Here is a 16539-nt window from a genome sequence, read left to right as displayed (position 1 = left end):
AATATCATGCTAGTCAGCTTCAAATGAAGGACTAATGTAGGCAGGAACTCATGTGCCTGCTTTATTTAATCAGAAATACATACCTCATTTTACAGTTTAGCCAAAACGAAGAGCCTTCCTCTTTGTTAGCCCTCACAAATTTAACAGGGCATGGAGAGTCAAGATGTGCCTTGCTAAAGTTTATTTTAAGAACTGTGATTTTCTCATCTTTCCTCACCTCTGAACCTCAATGGTTCTTCCAGATGTGTAGAGGAAAGTGTCGCTGCTGAGAATCATGCTGCCTCAGCACTCCCCTGTCCAGCTGCCCCAGCAGCACAGCTAAAAGTCATTGGTTCCAGCTGGGCCTTCATTTATGGGATGGTTGAACAAATAAATTATGGGATTAGATAGGGGCGGTTCAAGCCGCTGATTTTTTTTTTTTTTTTTTTCGGTCTCCACTGCTGTAACAGCCCCTTTGAGAAGTCAGTTGGCTAGAAGTCTCAAGGTTCTTCAGCTGACTTTAAGAATTAATAAAATAAAGATTCTCTTTATTGAATTTGGTATGCTGCAGTCCAAATTATGTACAGCAGAAAGTGCTGGCAATGACTCAGTGTCACCTTTACACCAAATTCTATTAACAAGCAACAACAAAGGCAGGCAAGCATAAACCCAAACTCAGTGTTTTCTGGACAAACAGCAACTAGAAAACAAGAAAACTATCCTTAAAAATACAAAGCTGTGTACACATTTTTTCATTTTAAATGTCTTTTCTTCATCCTTGGCCAGTTCAATATGCATTAGTCAGCCTTGAAACTTATTGACTGCTGTCTCTTACTACTAAGGCAAGAAAGTTGACTGTCTCCTATTGTGTGTACAGCTAAACTGAAAAAAGATATGGAAAAGATTCAGAGCTCGTTATAGCTCCAGCTGAAGATAAATCTCACAGAGTTATAAAAGTAAAAACACGCTGTCCCCAAAGTACGTGTATATCATTGTAAGTGGAGTGGATCTGGTACATACAGGGGGATCACATTGCAGATTACACTTCTGCTTTTTTGCTTGGGGATCTGGGAAACCGTATATACATAGGAATTAACCCAGCACACAAGGGTAATATACTTTGTGATACTTTCTCTTCCTCAGGTGTTTGAGAGCCATCCAAATCTATCACAGAGAGTGACACTCAAGACACAACATACTTGTAAAATCAGCCAATTGCCGCTTACGTCTGTAACCGCTCTATGAGCGGTGATTGGCTTCTTTTTCTTGACGTCACAGACGGGTGGAGACCTTAGTAACAAATCGTCTGAGACCAGAACACTGTCAGTTCTGGCCAGACTGGTGCTTTACCTCCCCAACTCATAAAATCTCACTTCCCTATAAAAGCGAGCAGCCTCGAGCACTATTTTCTCCCAAGGAAACATATTCCCTTAATGTGGTCGGGTTAATGGCAAATGAATAATCATAACACACCGATGGCAGACGGGGGGTGTCATTGATCTGTCTGGAGTCAGCCCCTCTCTGCCTGCTGCATCAGCCACTCTCCCCCTATTGATACGCTCTTGCCCCTTGACCCCTGGGACAGATCAATGGCATTGATTGGAGAAGGGCAGGGACAAGGGCAGGATCTGCTGACTGGCCCGACAGCTAGTGTGACAAGACATGATCGTCATTAATGTCCTGCTGGCTGGCTGGCTGGCTGGCTGGCTGGCTGGCTGGCTGGCTGGCAAGGCGCTGTGCATCACATATTCCCTGCCTCCTGCTCCCCTCCCCCTCCCACCCCCCATCCTCCTCCGCTCTCCTCCTTTACCCCTCCTACCTCTGCTGCTCCATGTTCCCATTCTGTGCTGTTTGCACTGACTGAGATAAGTCCATTGTTTGGATACCTGTCTGATGCTTGCCTGGCATCTGTGGCACAGATATCCATCTCCAGGCTGCGTGGAGATATTTTGAGCTTATTGTAGAAAAACGAACGGTGTCATTGCAAGTGTCTGCTGCATAATGTCTCTTGGCTCATTGTGCGTGCTACTTACCAATCACAATGGAGCCGGTCCTATTTTTGGGCGCTTTGAAAAGCTCTGTCTTGGTACAATTCAAAAGCAAGTAAATTAGAATCTGCTTCAACTCTGTCACAACAACTCGGTTCTGTAGTCTCAGATCGATGACAAATCCCACCCTAATAAGATACCTACGTGCCCTGATTCCCAACGCTTCTCTGAAAATATGTCATTTGTACGTAACAGCGACCGGACCGTGTATCTGCTGTTTCGCCGTTTGGCTCTTGTGGACCAATTTCAATCCGCCAATAGGTTATATGTCCCGTCTAGACTGGAATCGAAGCAAGAAACGTTTGTGTGTGTATGTGGAGGGGTGATGGGCGGGATGCGGCGACAGCTCCAGACTCTGCAGTGACACGGCTGTAATGGAGCTGATTGATCACCTATATGGCCGCCTGCTGGCCCCGCTGGATTTAGCATACAGCAAACTCCCAACCCCCCGTCTCTGCGTTACACTGCCATCCCCAAGCCAATCTGCGAAGACCCACCATCCCCCATAGACTTCAACCTGGCCACGGTTTTGACATTGGCTGCAGGGTTTACTTCTGCACCTCTTCGGCCGGCATTTGGCTTGCACTGCTTCGGTATGCTTCTGGAGGATGGAAAGGTACCGCCGCATTTGCCATCTTTGATGAAGTGACATTTTCCAATCCAGCCTTTTTCTGTGTTGCAGAGTTAAAAGCTGCTGTTTTCCATTTGAATTAAAGGGCATAATCAATCAATGATAACATTTGCAGATCTCTCTCCCTGCCCCTTCTATGTCACACAGGGTCATAACCCTAATTTATCCACGGTGTTGAAGGTGATTAAGCTCTGAGATTAGAACAAGCTGTCAAGGCCAGATCTCATTCAGACAGAAGGAGAATCTGAAAAATGTCTTCTTTTTTCCATAGTATCCATTATATGAAATATTACCTACCACAAAAATACATCACATTTACAGTCTCTGTTGCTGTGTCCATTATTGAAGCAGTTGTTAGCAGGTATTCTTGCTGGAGACGTATGTTTAGTTGACAAGAAGAGAAAATATAGCCCTGAAAAGTAAATTAACTTTGAAATGACCCATTGTTATTTGTGATCCTGCAAATCCCCGGAATACAAATTTAAACAGTTCAGTGCATTTTATATTTAATAGCTGTATGTGTGTATGAGTATATATAAGTATTCCATAGTATGGTGACATGATCTCTGTATGTGAAGGCCTTCAGTGTGCTCAGCTAGTAGAGAGACACATGTGTTTACGTGTAGAAGAAGACCCTTTATATGCACTTTTGGAGCCATAAAATAAAATAAAAAATGCAATTCCTAACATACAGAAAATAAGGGAGCACTTTGCAGTGATGGAGGAACTGATAATACTAGCCGTTGCTTTTCCCTCTGACTCAAACAGTCGTGTGCATTACGCTGCTGCTTGCAACCCTCGGTCACAATATTGTGACAGTGACTGTTTGTGTTTAATGCTCGCACTGACCACATCGCTGTCTGTGTGGCAGTTTGTGTGTGTGTTAGCTGAGCATAGTTGCCGTAGTGTCCATTCAAGCCGGGTTGGATATCTCTGTTTTTCGAGGGGATGTGTTAGTTTGTTTGCTGTCGCCTGTGCATGCGCTGCCTGCTCTGTCCGTGTGTGTGTGTCATCTGTCTCAGATGACTGTTTGCACTCAGTTTTTGTATCACAGGCTTTATCTGTTCATTAGTGTTTGTGTATGTGTTTGCATGTTAGTGTGCAAGCTGCATTTATGTTATACTCCATGTTACAAGACAGTTGAATCGCTACAGTGCATCCTCCTCCATGGCCAACCAGTTCGCTGCAGAGTGTGTGTGTGTGTGTGTGTGTGTGTGTGTGTGTCTGTGCGCCGCTGGAAAAGAGAAGAAATTGATCAGCACAGGGAGGAACGTGTTCACCAGCAAAGGCTGGATGGAGGGTGTGAGAGAGAGAGAGAGAGGGAGAGAAAGAGCGAGGGCTGTCGCTGCAGACTCCTGCTGCAGTATCTCACTTTGGGCAAGCAGCTGCAGACAGGGAGTAACAGACAAGCGAGACAAGCAGACAGGTACAGACCTGGTGTGATGGGAGGGGATGAGTGGGGGTTGGGGGTGTGGAGATAGTAGTAGAGGGCAGTAGATGCTGGAGAGGCAGGGCTTTGGGGGGTGGAAGGGTCAAATGGGGGAGGAGGGGTGGCTGAGTGAAAGGCACCGGGTTGCGGCGGCAGCAGCGGCGGCTGGTGGAAGCGAATGTTTTTGACTTTTTTTTCCCAGTGATGGCTGCCCCATCGTGTCGGACCTGTGACGATAGAGGAAGGAGGGAGAGGTGGAAAAATAAAAGTAGAGGGTGTAGATGACAGTGTCACGACATGGCTGATGTCCCAGTGGCTGGACCAGGATGAGGAAGAGGAGGTGGAGGAGGAGGAGTGGTGGTTGTGGTGGTGGTTGTGGTGGTGGTTGGGGGGGGGTTAAGATGCTGAGATGGAGCTGACAATGCAAGCGCTGGGATGGAGCAATGCTCTGCACTGGGGGTTGGAGGTGGGGGGGAGGGTGAGGCGGGAGAACAGGCGTCCCACCTCACTGACCTGCGTCTGGCTGCAGCTTCCCGCAGACTCCTCGGCTTCACCCCCCTACCCACCCCCCACCTCTCCATCTCTTTCTTTCACCCCCTTTTTTCTCTTCTACCGCTGCCCTTTTTTCCCTCTGTTCTTCCTCATCCTCAGCTCAGAGGCGGATAACAAAAGGCGTAGTTGGTGGCAGACAGAAGAGTGAGCATGCGAGGCAACGCGTCGGGTGGCGCGGAGCATTCATTTCCGGAAGCCTCCACTTTGCCTGGCGTTCCCCAGAGAGAAGGAGACAGTCAGAGACATCTATCCGATTTTTTTTTTTTTTTTTTTTTTTTTTTCAGTCTGAGGGGGAGGAGTTGTGAGGTGGGTGGCAGGATGGGGGGCAGGGGGGTGGAGGGGGTGGGGGCAGTCAGTGGTGTGTTTGGGTACATGACAGGCAAAAAACATGGAAATGTTTTCAATATTACTTTGTTAATATTCACTGCAGTTTGGCATTTTATGGCAATTAATGTCTGGATTATTTGGTTCCAACTGTGCCTGAAGCTTTTTGTTTTTTTTTTTTTTTTGTTTCATAGAAGCTGTTTTATGTCTGACTGAAGCTTGTTGCTTTTGACACTGACAACTTATTGCGTGCCAAGCTTGCCGCCATGGCGGCAGAGTTCGGCGGGTAGGTGGTAGGGTCTGGCGTCGAGGGTGTTGCAGTCAGTGTGGAGTTCTACCTGTGTTCTCATCAACGCTGAGCAGCCACAGAGCAGAAGCCTCGAAGCTCTGTGTGCTTTTTACTTGATATCTGAGCAAACATTATCGTGCTTTCCCCTCTCGTGGCAAACCAAAGGCTGAGGCTGCTAAGGTGGCGTCTCTGCATCAGTCAGCGCAAACGGACGGACGGTCCAGCGGACGGGTCCGGGTCCAGCCATCCTGGAAGAGAGAAATGTAGACTGATGATCAGCCAACGCTCTTTAGGACAAAGAGGCGAGTCTGGCTGCTTGGCTGGGGGGCTTTTCCTTTTCCAGCACAAAGGCTAGTTAGCACAGAGCAGGCATTGCAAGCTTGTCTGTTTGTCTGAGCCTCTGCTTCTGTCTGGGTGCTGCGATGAAGATAATTTGTCAAAAAACGTACCTCTTTGTCTTCCTTTGTCATGTCTGTTCTCTTTTGTAGTCGCTGTTGTTGTCTCATGTCTTTTTGCATTTAATGCGTTTAAGCATTTGTCTGAAAATGTTTCTACCTTTGCATGTCTTTGTGCGCACAGGAATCAAGCTGAGCCTTCTGAACAAAATAAGTTATCTGCAGTGGAGGAAAGGAGGAACATGGGATCATTTTTCTCTGTCCGGGGCCCTTTTTTTTTTTTTTTTTGCAGCCCATGCCTCATAAAAGACAGATAGTTTGTGTGGGTGCCTTTGGGCAAAAATTGGCTACTTTTAACTGAGGATGAGACAGAGTGTGTGTGTGTGTGTGTGTGTGTGTGTGTGTGTGTGTGTGTGTGTGTGTGTGTGTGTGTGTGTGTGTGTGTGTGAGGGAGAGAGAGAGGGAAAGGTGTCAGTGCCACTCAGTGCCCTGCAGCTGACTGCGGCTCCTCAGTAGACTCTGTCGTACTTCACCTGCTCCCTGAGACCCTAACTTGTGAGCTCTCTTGATAAAAAATCACGGGTTAGGCTCTTGGGACGCGGGCGGAGGGCACAATCGACTTTCTACCGAATGTTCCAAGGGTGGAGTTGGAATGAAGCACCAACTAATTTACTGTTAGAATTATATATATGGTAGGGACGACATAGAGAGAGGAGTTGAACATGAAAGGAATAAAGAGCAAATGTTTGTCGGATTGTTGTTCGATCGGCTCCTACGTCACATCATTTATAAATGAAGTAAACTGTAGCCCTGATGGAACTGTATATGTAGGAATGTGCATGTTTGTTACTGCCCAAAACAGAACATTTCTTCAAGAATTTCATGATGGCTGCAGTGTCATCGCTATAAAACCGAAACACAGGTCTACGCCGCACCGTGCTGTCGACCGACATTTTAATCTCTTTTTGTGTCAGCATCTTTGTTTGAATACATGATCTGATTAGAAATGGCAGGACAGCAACCACTCCAAACCACCACACCCCAGACTTGTGTTGATTAACCCCTGTCACCACCACAGCACAGTATCGCAGAGACCCAGCCAAATATATGTGATCCTCCATTACCAGGCAGTCGCTCCGAATTTGATCAGTCCAGCTTCATTCAGGAGCAGTCTTAGACGAATGCCACATCTGCCGCTGTCACTTTGTAAAACTAAAGGCTCTAATACACACCTTTTATAGTTTTGTTTTTAGCAGTCCGCTAACTTAATCCTCTGTCAGCAGCAATCTCATTTATTTCCTCTTCGTTTCTCTTTTTATACACAGAAACATTGTGGAATTTCCGTTATTCAGCCAGCTATCCAAAAGTGTTCAAATATTGGATCGTTCTAAAAAATAAAAAAACGAGTCATTTAAAAAAGCAAGTTCCAAAGTTAATACCCATTAATTTACATATCTAATAAATCCCCTGCAACAAAAGCCAAATGTAGATTTTTTTGTTATCACAATCACAGAACAATTATTTGTTTTCTAAACAAATACATTTTTAATATAGACTGAAATGGTTAAAAATGTCACATACATTACGTTTATGATAAAAAATAATGTATTTAAATTGTCAGTGAATGACAGTAGACACACTGCCTCTATGCATTAAGTTGCTGACAGTGTTAAAATTATAGTCTTACCATATGTTAAATAAAAATCAATAAGCACACTTTTAAAATGTTATAATCAGTTCTGCAGAAATGTTGTTGTTTTCTTGATTTGATAGTTTGTGTTTAAATTTGCCATTGTGGTGAAGTCTCATAACCAAATTGGTTAATGGTCTAAATCGATATTTACAGTGGAGGTGTAGGGAGACTAGCACAGACATTTTAATTCAGCAAGACAGGCTGACAAAAAGACAAGATTGAACACTGAATAGAAAATGGAAATATTGGACTGGTCTCTTATGAACACGACTATAGAAGTGCAATTACAATAAATTAGGCCTGCTAAAAAAAATAGTTCTTTTCCTTTATGCTATTCAAAGGTGTGACTTCATTCACAATTACAGCTTGACCTGGTTTTTAAACTTTCAATTTTTCCCAAGGCAGCATGCTTTTCTGAAAACCTAATTTCTGCTAAATTACCCATATTAGGAATGCAGTTCAAAACAATTGATTTTCTCTCTAATACCCTCCTCTCCATCTCTCTCCCAGTCTCCAGTCTCCCTCTCTCCCTAATTATGTTTTTTTTTCTCCCCGTCTCCCCATTTGGTTTCATAGTGAACAATGCCGATGCCAACTAATCAGTCTGTGCCTATGCCACAGAGCCCCCAGCAACAGCTGAAGGAGTGCCATGCCCCATGAATACAAAACAGCCAGGCACAGTGCGACAAGTGCTGAGCAGTCAGACGCAGCACAGCCAGAGCGGAGCTGGTGCCCACAAAACAGCCAGACAGTTTTATTAGGGTCTGTCTGACACGCAGCAAAGTCTGGCAGCACCCGAGCCCACTGATGAAATCCTCACCGCTCCCCCAACAGTAACAAAGCAGCATGCTCAGAGCAATCCGCCAAGGATCCAATAAATATCACCCCGTAAAAATCAGCTCCCGGCTAGTTTGTAACTCCACAGCATGGGGAATACAAACTTTGTTCAAAGTCAAACTAGTTCTGAGTGAGCAACTGCTAAGTAGATCTCTTTTGTGCCATCTAAACATTACACCGCATCTGACACAACAGGGGAAAAGGAAATCTCCTCCAGGGGACAGTCTGCTAAAGCCTTTTCTGTAAAAGCTGCTATTTTACTGACTTTGAAAAAAAAAGGCAAATTAATTCCCTTTTGTGTGTTTGACCTTTTTGAGACATGAAACATGTTGATGCTGAGGTGAACTTTTATGTGTGCTTTCATACTAAGTTGATCTATTCCTGTTTTTAGAGGGAATACAGAATGAGAAACCTGCTTTATCTTATTGAGGCCAGTCAGCTATGAATTACTGAAGTGAATGAAATGTGAATATAATTGACATAATAATGGTTTTGTTTAAAGTAGCAGTGTTTGTAATTTTGCTTGTTATAGGAAAATTCAAATTTTATGAAATCTATTTAATTTTGATATAAGATACAGTCATAGCAAATGTGGAAGTTGTTGTCAAGGTCAAATTACTTCACAGCCCAGCGCAATATTAGCTTGTTTTGTTCTTCCTAAAAGCACTCATGTACTGTGTTTACACAGAGCCAATCAAATTATTTTACTCAAATGAAAATTACAAATCAGTGATAATATAGACAGACGAAATGACTGAAAATGAGATGTTCAAATCTGCTTTGGTGAAACCGATCAAGAAGCACAAATTCAGCTTCTGCTTCATTTTGTTACTAAGGCAGCGCCTCATCAAAATAAATAATATAATATGATGTAATATTCTCTCATCGTGACTTGTCCTTAATTAACAGCATTCACGCCGTGGTTTCTATACTCAGCTAGTCTTGAAGTTCCTGCAGGAAAGATTGATTCAGACCTTGAATAGGTGTAGATAAACCAAAGGCTCCAGCTGATGGACCCGAGTGTGTGCGAGAGATTACACTCCATTGTTCAGAGGTGGTCATGTAACACACTGCGCCGCCACATCGCTCGCCGATAAAAGTAATAAGGACAGATTAACATTTATCCCCCGCGTTTGGATTTGGGCTCGAGCTGACATGGAAATCAGATGGATTTAGTGAATTAGAGGGCTTGTTTTTTATTTATTTATTTATTTTTTTTGTATTGATTGTCAGGTTGTGTTGTCTAGTGAAGCAGCTTAGTGTTCAGTGGATCTCTTATCGCAGTGGTGGGGGAGGAGGTGCAGGTGGTGCTGGTAGTGGTGGAGGGGGGGGGCGTCAGGTATGCCTGATAGTGGAGCAGCGTGGAATGGAGGGGGGCAGGGGTGGGGGACGTCTGAGTTTCCAGACACTGCGGCAGGAGGCCAGACAGTCACCTGAACACACACAGAAAGTGTGCCTGACACCACACACATGCACCCGTGCAGACACACATTTTATTCACGAAGCCGACCCCCCCCCCTTTAAAATCTGCACTAAAGCCAATTCAATTTTGTTTTTAATTCAATCACGGGTATAAATCGTAGTGCCACTCGTAATATAATTATCCCTGTGCATCGAAAGCACAAAAGTTTCTCTATTATTCTCTGGGCGACAGGGATGAGAGATAAACTCCATTAACTTTTTTAGATTACAGTAAGTGCTGAGGGAGGTGGGGGTGTCTGTTGAAAGGACAGTCGAGCTGCGCTGAGACCCGAGAATTTTTTTACTGTGGGCCTGTGGGTGCAGAGCAGGAGTCTGGAAAGTGGGCTGATGATTGAAAACCAAACAACAAAGCTCAAAGGGAACAGACTGACGGCCTGGCAGGCCAGAGGTCTCAGCGCAGCCAACTGGAATGCTCTCAGACCTGGTTTGTGGTGTGTGTGTGTGTGTGTGAGTGTGTGTGTGTGTGTGTGTGTGTGTGCATGTCGGCGTTGCACATTTGTGTTCGTATTGTCCAAAGGTCCACAGTATTTGAGGGTGTTTTCCCCCTCGGTCCTCCTTGCTCCCTCCACGGGTCCAGTCTTATCTCCCCTTCTCTCTCTGATCTGTGATTCACTTCGGAGGCGTTGCCAGGGAAACCTGGTATCTGGCTAGCAGCTTGATGGAGTTATTGAACTGTAACTGGCTGGGATAATTATGCTGTGTCTTGCAGGTTGGCTATCCAGTGGCTGGGACTTGAATGTGACCTATAGCTGGCCTAGCATTGTCGCCACAGGCAAAGCTTTTAACCCCTTGGTCACCAGACAGCTGAACTGTTGTAACTTTGGCAGAGAAGCCAAACCAGAGTTTACACTGTAAGCCTCTCGCTTCCTTTTGTACGCTGACATTAGTGCTGCAGTCAGTTATTTTATTAACTAAAGATTAAAATTTGTTGACTTGTGGTTAGAAATAAAACTTGTCATTGTAACTGGCAGGAACACACGCACGTACTTTTAGACATACACACACGTTCAGCTAGCCTAGTCACATTCTGCTGGTTTGCTTTGTGTCCCTGAAACAGGTCATGACCACAAATTCCTACTGTGTCCTCAAGTGCATCCGTTGAGCCCCTGGGCAGGTGGACACTTGGATAACTGATTTTGTAGAGATGGTCTTTGATACCACTAAAGAGCTGACGTTGCAGAGATAGATTCTGCTGAATTTTGCATTTACTTCTAAGCTTTCCTGAAGGGGTTTCCCATCCTTGTAAAGACAGGGAACATGATCAACCCTCCTGCATCTTCTATTTTACCACACTCATTCTAAATTGCTATCATTATCTCTTCTTGTCTAGGAGCCGTGGCAATTGTCTGTGTTCCTCCGCGCTCCAAGGTAAGACAAAACGCAACTTGAATTTGCAACAAAACAAAGTGTTGTTCTGTCTGATCCATTTTGTTAGCAGACTAGAGTGGAGGATGGTGGTTGGGTGTTTTCCTCGCACACTTGCAGTAGTGGAGTGAGTCAGTAAAAGTGTCAGACTGCCGTAACAGACGGCCTGCGCGAGATAATTAGCCTGGAGTCATTTGGAAGCCGCTCAGCTCTGCCCAGGTGCCCACAGTGCACAGAAAGAGACCAGACGACCTTTTACTCAGCTCCGTCCCACTGCAGTCACTTAAAACAGTGATGGATGTTTCCCTTAACACCCCGCTCCCTAGCAGGCCTCTTTCTCCTTTTCTCTCCACCCTCCCTCTCTCTCTCTCTCTCTCCTCTCATCTCACCATCTCCCCTTCCTCCTCCTCCTACTCCTCCTCCTCTTCCTCTCCACCGCTCCAGCTCCACTCTCACCTTATTTGTCCCTTCTCTCCTCTCCTTGGTTTTCTACAATCCTTCGCCTTTTACAGCCCCCCATTCTCTCTTGTTCTTCCAGGGTGATGAGGAGGAAGAGGAAGAAGAAAAGAGGTGGTGGTGGTGGTGGTGGTGGGGCTTGGTGGGGTTGAAGAAGCGGAGGGGGGGGCGTTTCCTGCCAGCGCAGAGCAGAGTCAAGCCCCCCCTCCCCTCGGCTCCTCATTAGTATGCGGCGGCTGTTGCTCAGGTGACACGGCTGCTGGATTCGGTCCCGACTGCGGGAACATCAGCAGCGTGGCGGAGAGCGGGATAGCAGGTAAGGACAATGAGAGAGAGAGGAGGAGAGAGGGATGGACTTCTTTTAAGGACGTAACACCCACACACATGCATACACTCGTACACTTTACACTGCTGTAATGCACACACACACACACACACACACACACACACACACACACATATTCTCAGGTTCAAGTCCAGCCTCCCTCCCAATGCCATATCTACAGTGAAGGACAGTAAGTGTGTGTTTTCTTGAATTCAGATAAGTAACGCTATCTGCTGAGTTATGCTAGCTGAGATGCCGTAGTATTTGGGGTCGTGCAGTTTTCTCTGTTGATAAAATATTTGACTTGCTGTACGTTTCCAAAATGCATTCATTCACAAATAATAGTTTCCTGTATTTTATGTGACAGAAAATGTAATAATAGTAGTCTTTACAATATCTATTCCATACTGTAAATAGAGTGATTTCAATAAATGTCAATAAATGTCGAATGTGTTCTGTGCTTGGTTATTTAGAAATGTAATGTTTTATTCCATGTAAGCAAACAATGAAGGAATCCTGCAGCTTCGCCTCAAAACATTTTCATTGTTTTCACTTGAGAGGTTTTCATTCCCCTTGATATGTAGGATATTGGTTTTGTTGCCAAAGGCAACAAAGAGAGAGGTGTATTAGACAAATACTCATACGCTCTGTAAGTGTGTATCTTTGTGTGTTTGTGTGTGTGTGTGTGTGTGTGTCAGAGGAAAAGAGAATACGAGGAGAGGGTAAGAAAGGGAGGAAAAAGAGTGTGTGTAGGTGTGCTTTTGTTTTGCTCTATTTGTGTGTGTGAGAGAGAGAACTAGAGACAGACTGCGTGTGCGTGTGTGTGTGTGTGTGTGTGTGTGTGTGTGTGTGTGTGTGTGTGTGTGTTTGTGTGCGTTGGGGGAGCAGTGCGGCCAGGCTGCAGATATCATCCATCTCCCTGTCACCGGCCCAGGGGCTGCTGGGAAAGTGGCAGACAGCTCCCCGGCTCTGACAACAGAGGCTGCATCCTAATTTTCCGACACAGAATGCTTGAAAAACCTGCACCGCTCCTCCCTCACCACCCAGTACGGAAAACCATTAACCCCGCGATCCGGGAACAAAGCACAGAGCTCAGCCCAGGCCACCGCTGGCTGCGCGTCCTATCTGCTCCCATCATCCACCAGCAACACTTTGCATGAACTCCGCTCTATAAAACATTCATAGCACCTCGGAGACTGCCGCGTTAAAGCTCCACATATCGAGCAACACCATCAAACGAGTTCATTTTTTAAGTCACGTCTAACTAGGAGGTCATGTTACTGACTGATACTTGATGACACTGCAGTGATTTCATTTGTGCATTTTCAAAATAAAAGTCCTCCTGGCAATAGCTGTTCTAACTGGATTACATGCTTTCTGGTTAGCCATGACTAATTGCATTATAAAGCTGTTGTCAGACATTCTATAGCTTTTGTTATATGCACCAGCACTTTTGATTTCCCATCTCTCCAAGTGTTTCAATTTCTCTGGTCTCTGGTCCAAGGAATCAAATAAGCACTGGCATGAGGATTACATTAGTTCTCATTAACGTGTCCTGTGTGTAGCTGTAGGTGAGTTTTTTCCTGCTAAAGTTATTTGAGTTTGGTAGTTAATCGTAAGTAAGGAAATTAAAAAGCCTTCAGAAAACTTTAAGGCACATGGTTTTCGCAATCTAATTAACACAATGTCCACACAACATACAATAGTGAAGAAATAGTGTAAATAAACGAGTACAGATAAATATTCCCATCAGAGAGAAAACAGTATATCTGGAAATATATTTACAATACATAAATACACAAAAACTACTGAAATAGAATGAATGAATGAATGTGTATAATTATGATGAGTAAAGCTTTTTTAGATCAATTTCAGCTCAATTCACTCATTGATAGAACATATATGAATGAATATTACATCCCACTGTCAAAATCTCCGCTGATAGTAACTCTGTCTCATCCTAATGATGTTTCTGGCTGACTGTCACCTCTGCCTCCTCTTCCCGAACTGTGCAATATAAATATTTGTTCCTGGTAAATGATGTAATTGTTGGAAATTTCATGATTTTCCCCTCAGAAAACGCCTGTGGAATAAAACTAATTCTAAGAAAGAAGTCGATTTATGTTTGTTTTTCTTTTCTCTTGTTTGTATGAATACAGAGTGAGATTTTTCTTCCCATAGCTGAGCAGACCCTGCTAGCATTTAGCATTCGTAGGTGCCTTCCTTTGAATAAAACAGATAAGACCATAAGAATCATCTGCTCAGTCATGAATAATGTGTCTAAATTTCTAAATATTTATACATACATTATAATAAGGTAATGACAGAAGACTGCATACCAGATGGTAATACACAATAAAAGATTTGAGACAATTCAACAGTTTTTATTCAAGCTGTCATGACATGAGTTTGATTTTGTCCCAGATTGGGGCTGGTATGGGACTGGCTGCTGTCAGGGCTCTAAAGGCTATGAATGTAGGATCAAAGGCCTGCTTTAGATCTTTGATTATTGTTCACAAATCAGTGGAACATGCTGGTGGGATCAAACATTCATACTGAACAAACCATCCACATGTTGGGTAGGAGGTAATGTATGTTAGTCAGCAGCCACTGTAGCCTACACAGAGGAATTACACTCGTCTGCATACTTATGTTAACAATAAAGCAGAAAACCTACTACTACTAATGAGCCAGCTGAATGCATGTAAGGTTGAAGTGTGACAACAGAATTTGTTTCAAAGACTCAGTACTACAAGACAATATTATTATCAATTATGTCAATACAGAATAGTGAAGGAATTAACATTTCATTGTCATAATTATCTCCTAATTTAGCATTTTTAAAGTCCCCCTCCAGTCAAAAATCAGTGTTTCTTTTTGATCCCACAGTGTGCTGTCTGAATACTGTCTGTGCAGAGTTTGACTCTAGAAGGATGTTTTCACATTCATCTGCTGAAAGTGGAAAGTTTCTCTGAGCTCATTGAACATCTGATTTTAAGGGCCGGGGCCTACCAGCATGATCACAAATAGTTAGGAAGTCAGTCCTGGTCCAGTATCAACTTGTACAGTGTGATGTAGAAACTTGAAGCCACCAGTGCACATCCACTGAGAATGGACTTTACAGTGAAGTAGGAGACATCTTGTGTCCAGCAGCAAAACATGTTATTGTTCCAGGCAGACTATTTGTATGTGTCTTAATATATGTTTTGATGGGATTTTTAAGAAGTTGTTTTTTTTTTTTTGTACATTATTTGCAAGTGGTGTATAAACAAATAATGAATGAGTGACAATAAAGGATAACAATATCTTCATATTTAAAGCTGCAGTAGGTCATTTTTATAAAAATAACTTTTTTTTAATTAAATGTAAATATTTGCTGAAACTTTATCAGTAAATAAATGAAACTGTGAATTAAACTATCTTTCTCAGCTCTGATTGGTTGTTTTCGTTCCAGCCCAGCGGAATCTTGCTAATACCATTAAGACTAAAACAAAACCCAGAGAAACCAGATTTTTTCACAGATGATCTGCCTCATATACTACTGTCAGGATATAGTGAGTTTCAGTAAATATGACAAAAAGTTATTTTTATAAATGACCCTGAATGACCTGCTGCAGCTTTAATATAAATAGAGAATATATAGTATTGATCTGTTTTATTTACTCATATGTAGCCTACTTACTTATAAACACTCTCTGGCAACTATGCAATCTCCATCGGCTGCTGAGGGCCACCAGATGCAGCTGAAAGCTCCAGAGGAAATTTAGTACAGTAAGTGGTCCTTGAGTTAAATGTTTTTTACTATTCCTAAGCTCAGAAATGAACCTCTGAGCTCAGTGTGTATATTTAAACACGTGTGTGTGTATATATAAATAAATGTGCTTATATCAGCTTACAAATACATTATAAACAATTAATTGTAAATATACAGCTCATAAATACTAAGTAGTTAAAGTGTTCGAATTTTACCAAATCAAATTCTACTAAGTTGCTGTGTTTTGGAGGGTCACAGGTTAAAAACAACCCAGGTAAGTGGATTACTGTGAGATCCTCTTCAGCAACTATGCTGCATTCATGTCATACGGGTCAGAGAGTAAATAAGAGCTTCCTGGTATTTGAGAAAGCCATTCAGCTGAGCTTTTGGGTCACGAGAACTGAGGCTCAATGGCGCACTTTGATTTCTCTTCCTCAGTCCTGGTGTCAAGGAAAGGAAAACAAGAAAAGCAGAAAATGATACATTCAGCTTTAAATAAACCAAGAGAACTGTATGACCTCAGTCACTTTTTGCTGACATGAAAAAATAGCACACGGACGTACAACTCGCTGGATTTGTCATTTGTGGTTTACATTTCTATGTTTGGCTTTCTGTTAAACACGAACTCCGTAACCAAGTGCACATGTGAAAAAGCTTATGAGGAGAATCCAAAACCTACAAGTGCAATCACCATCTTTAAAGCTTCAAAGTGCTTCAAATCCGAACCAATTCTTAGCCACTACGTAATTTTCCCACATGACATGAACGCAGCATGATGCCTTTTTGTTTTTGAGCATTACTACATGCGGGAATAATTGTGCAAGAGGTGCTGTCATAATGTCAAAACAACAAATAATCAAATAAATACATACACCTATTAAATGAACTGCAGTCAAAAGCCGAGTGCCAGCAGTTTACAGCATTTCAGGATGAAATAACCTGCTTCCCCTTCATTAACAGTTTCCACATAATAACCCCCC

At 43.4% G+C, this 16539-nt stretch overlaps 1 long non-coding RNA gene across 3 annotated transcripts in view; it reads left to right on the top strand.

Annotated features, from left to right (window-relative positions):
- The window catches only part of LOC127364252 (uncharacterized), a 59305-nt gene extending 45387 nt beyond the window's left edge, over positions 1-13918 (top strand). For 2 of the 3 annotated variants that reach the window (XR_007884989.1, XR_007884988.1), the window contains 2 exons: positions 10990-11027; positions 11563-12254. This is a non-coding gene — a long non-coding RNA (uncharacterized LOC127364252). Of the gene's footprint in view, positions 1-10989; positions 11028-11562 lie in introns of all 3 variants that reach the window. The other variant, XR_007884990.1, reaches the window with a different exon arrangement.
- The last annotated feature ends 2621 nt before the right edge of the window (positions 13919-16539 follow it).

Source organism: Dicentrarchus labrax, unplaced genomic scaffold (assembly GCF_905237075.1).
Source record: "Dicentrarchus labrax unplaced genomic scaffold, dlabrax2021, whole genome shotgun sequence".
Classification (NCBI taxonomy): Eukaryota; Metazoa; Chordata; class Actinopteri; family Moronidae; genus Dicentrarchus; species Dicentrarchus labrax.
This window is presented reverse-complemented; position numbering and strand designations above follow the sequence as displayed.